The following is a 4,499-nucleotide window of genomic DNA, read 5'->3' as shown; positions in this document are numbered from 1 at the left end:
TCCCTCTGTACTTTACTTCCATATTGGGAAATATTACCTAAGTTTAAAAAATTCTCATGGAAACATTCTACAGCAAGAATCATGTAAAATCAAGTGTATTTCAGGCAGATAACCTTAAGCTGTTCAAGGATTATATTATCCTATTCAGAAAAAAAGGAGCTCTGGTAGCTTAGTGGTTACGAATCAGGCTAGGAACTGCACGGTCAGCAGTTCGAAACTACCAGCTGTTCCGCGGGAGAAAGATGAAGCTTTGAGCTCCTGTAAAGATTTATATCCTCTGAAACTCTGTACAGGGTCGCTATGGGTCGGAACCGACTCCACTGCACATCACAACAACAAACAACAGTTCATAAAAAGAGAAGTAGTAACAGTTGCCTCTCAATGCTGACTGAATATTCCACATACTTGGAACATGGATTACAAGGAAAAAAAACAAATCACAGAAGCACCATTGTACACAACTCATCTTCCCCCTCTCCCCCTCCCCCCTCATATTTCACATCACCCACCACAGCGGTAGTGAGGTTGGGTCAGGATTGGACATTGTTTCATTCTGCTGTGCAGGGGGTCGTTATGAGTCGGTTCCGACTCGATGGCACCTGACAACAACAACTCATTGACGCTGGCAGCTTAAAACCATCACTGTGTTATCATTAAAAGGCAGCAGGTACTAGTATCATTAGTTATATCATACTAGCAGCCTTCGTTCCATTCTTCGGAATGTGGTGTCATTTTCTCTAAAGCTTCTATCTCAGTTAAGAAATCAGCATCATTATCCACTGAAATGTTTAAGCCTGAAACAGCATTAAAGAGTTCTTGTTCATGAAGGGCTTCATTTACTCCTCTTTGCTGGAAAAATTGTGAGACATTCCTACCATCACAGAAGAAGAATTCCAGGCCATGAGTATCAATCAGCCAGACCTTTCCAGCGTACCATGGCATGTTGCACTCACTGAAGTTAGCACGGACAGATGCACTTTTATTATATAACTGCGTCATCCTGTGAAGAGTTTGATGGCAGGCTTCTTTCATTTCTTCATTACTGAGCTTTACTTCTTTTAATTTAGGAATGAGAACTTGATCAAGGCTAATAGAACACTTAACTAAAATATGTTTCCTGAGCATCTCAACAATACCTAGATGGCACATTCTGTCGGTGTACCTTTACTATCTTCCTTTTCATCCTCCATGCTCCCTTCCTATGCATGAAAGACAACACATTCCTTTCCTGTACTAATACTAATTGTCACTGTCTCCAGCACTGCAGGGTTGAACATTCCATATACAAGTCAACATGTCTTAAGAGCAACTGGTTTTCCTGCAGTAGAACACTCCTTTTTCTAATGGAGGTGGGCACTTGGACATTCTCCTAGATAGAGGTATGTTGTTTGAAAGCATTGGAAACATGGTTTGATAGCTTTAAATTCCATCTCTTACCTGAAACCCAGGTGTAAAACTTTTCAATTCTTGCTATATTTTTTATCTTGTTGTTGTTGTTGTTAAGTACCGTGGAGTTGGTTCCGACTCATAGTGACCCTGCACAGGGTTTCCAAGGTTGTAAATCTTTACAGGAGCAGAACCTCTCATTTTTCTTCCATGGAACTGTTGGTAGTTTCAAACTGCCGACCTTCAGGTTAGCAGCCCAGTGCGTAATGACTATGCTACCACACTGCTTTATTATTTTTGGTGGTAATGTCTTCTCCTTTTCCAATAGACCCTTTTTGGGGATAAGAATTGGTTTTTGGTATATAAATATCATCATGAGTGTCTTCCAGTCAACCTCATCTTCAGAGCTATCAGTGTTTCATAAGGTTGCACTTTTTCATACTTTTCAAAGGAAATGGAAATTGTGCTGTCTCCATTGAATTTATTTTCTTCACGCCTGAGCTGTGCATCAGAGTCTCTGTGAAATTCCATTTGTAGCATCTGATCCAGCATAACGATGTTTTCTTCAGTAATAAATAGTTCTTCAGCAATACCACCAACTTCAGAAAGAAGAAGGCAGCTTCTTCTTCTAATTATAATTCTTTAGCCAACTATTCACACATTGAGGAGCAGCCCACGGGCACTTGTTGGGTTCCCCCCAAAATGCTGACAGCATTTGGGAGATGCCACACGGACTAGATCCATGTTGGGGAAGGAGCCAGCACAAAAATAAGGTAGTGAGGGTGTTCATTGTGCATACAAGAAAAATGAATTCCTTGACAACTTCAACATTTTCTCGGTTTATCATGATATTGCTTATTGGTCCATTTGTGAGGATTTTAGTTTTCTTTATACTGAGGTGTATTCCATAATGAAGGCTGTATTCTTTGATATTCATCAGTAAATGCTTCAAGTCCTCTTCACTTTTGCCAAGGAAGATTGTGTGATCTACATATGGCAGGTTGTTAATGAGCCTTCCTTCAATTTTCACAGCACATTTGTCTGCATACATACTCTATCTTCTCAGATTATTGGCTCAACATGGAGATGAATAAAGATGGTGAATTGATATCACACTGATGTACATCTTTTCTGATTTTTAACCAAGCATTTATCCCTGTTTTCTGTTTCAACAACTGCCTCTTGTTCTATGTACAGGTTGTACAAGAGCATAATTAATTTTTTTTTGAATTCCTGTTCTTCAAAATGTTATCAATAATTTGTTATGAGCCACACATTCTAATACTTGTGCATAGATAATGGAACCGCTACTATGTTTGCTGTACTGGGGTGGGCTGCACACTGCTATGATGCTAGAAGCTATGCCACGAGTATTTCCAATACCAAAGTTCACCATGGTGAACAGGTTCCAGAGGAGCTTCTAGATTAAGAGAGACTAGTAAGAAAAATGGGGCTATCTACTTCATAAAAATTGGTCATGTGAAATGTTATGAATGTCACAGTATCATTGTTTGATATAGTGAATTGGAAGATGTGAAAAATGAAATGAAATGGAACACAAAAAATTGATATCCTAGGCATTACTGAACTGAAATGAACAGGTATTGGCCAGTTGGAATCAGACGATCATATGGTCTGCTATACCTGGAACAATTAAATGAAGAAGAGTGGCATCACATTCATTATCAAAAAGAACATTTTAAGATTTATCCTGCAATACAACTCTGTCAGTGATAGGATAATATCCACATACCTACAAGGAAAGCATGATTATTAGTCACATATATACGCCAAACACTAATGCCAAAAAGGAAGAAATTGAATATTTATATAGACTGCAACAGTCTAAAGCATGCAATCAAGATGCTTTGACAATTACCAGTGATTAAAATCCAAATGTTAGAAATAAAGAATAATCAGCAGTTGGAAAATACAGCTTTGGTAATAGAAATAACATCAATAATCAAATGATAGAATTTTACAAGACCATTGACTTATACACTGCAAATACCTTTTCTCAACCACATAACAAGTGATTAAACATATGTGGTTGAGAAAAGGTATTTGCAGTGTATAAGTGATTTTCTCAACCACATAACAAGTGATTAAACATATGAATCTCATTGCAAGGAAAATATAGGAATCAAACACTTCTACCTCTATGGAAAGAGAAGATGGAAAAGCTCCCTGACTTCAGTGAGAAGAAGGCCAGGAGCTAACTGCCAAACAGACCATCAGTTGCTCATAAACAATTTCAGGTTGAAGCTGAAGAAATTAAAACAAATCCATCAGAGACAAACTATGAACTTGCATATATACCACCTGAAGCTAGAAACCATCTCAAGCATCTGTTTGACGCACTGAACATTGATAAGTGGACTTATGAGATGAAATCAAGGACAGCATACATGAAGAAAACAAAAAGAAACTTAAAATCTAAAATGGACATCAGAAGAGACTCTAAAGCTTGCATTTTAATATAGAATTGTGAAAACACAAGAAACAAATGATGAAGTAAAAAATATGAAAAGAAGACTTCAAAAGGAGATTCAGGAAGAAAAAAAAAGGAATATAATCTGCAAAGAATTGGAGTTATAAAATCAAAAGGGAAGAGCGCTGTCTGCATTTCTCAAGCTGAAAGAACTGAAGAAGAAGAAAAACAAAGTCTTTAGTTGCAATAATGAAGGATTCTATAAGCAAATATTGATCAATGCAGGAAGCGTCAAAACAAGATAAAGGTATACACAGAGCCACAGTAACAGAAATTGTAAGTCTGCATTCAGCCATTTCAGGATAGAGTATAAGATTAAGAACTGATGGGATTGAAGGAAGAAGTCCAAGTTGCACTGAAGGTATTGGCTAAAAACAAAGCTCCAGGAATTTAAAGAATACCAACTGAAATGTTTCAACCATCAGAAGCAGTACTGGAAGTACCCGCTTGTCTATTAAAAAAATAAAATAAAAAATTGGAAGGTATCTACCCATTCAACCAACTGAAAGAGATCCAGATTTAGGCCCATTTCAAAGAACGGTGAGTCAGAATAATGTAAAAATTATTGAACAATATGATTAATATCACATGCAAGTTAAAGTTTGCTTAAGATAATTTTAAA

General features: G+C 37.3%; 1 pseudogene; it reads right to left on the bottom strand.

The window, feature by feature from the left end:
* Nucleotides 1–683: 683 nt before the first annotated feature.
* On the bottom strand, nucleotides 684–2,782 carry LOC102821508 (annotated as a pseudogene).
* Between the last annotated feature and the right edge of the window lie 1,717 nt (nucleotides 2,783–4,499).

Source organism: Chrysochloris asiatica, unplaced genomic scaffold (assembly GCF_000296735.1).
Source record: "Chrysochloris asiatica unplaced genomic scaffold, ChrAsi1.0 scaffold00028, whole genome shotgun sequence".
Taxonomy (NCBI): domain Eukaryota; kingdom Metazoa; phylum Chordata; class Mammalia; order Afrosoricida; family Chrysochloridae; genus Chrysochloris; species Chrysochloris asiatica.
The sequence above is the reverse complement of the archived record's forward strand: the minus strand, read 5'-3'. Positions and strand labels throughout refer to the sequence as shown.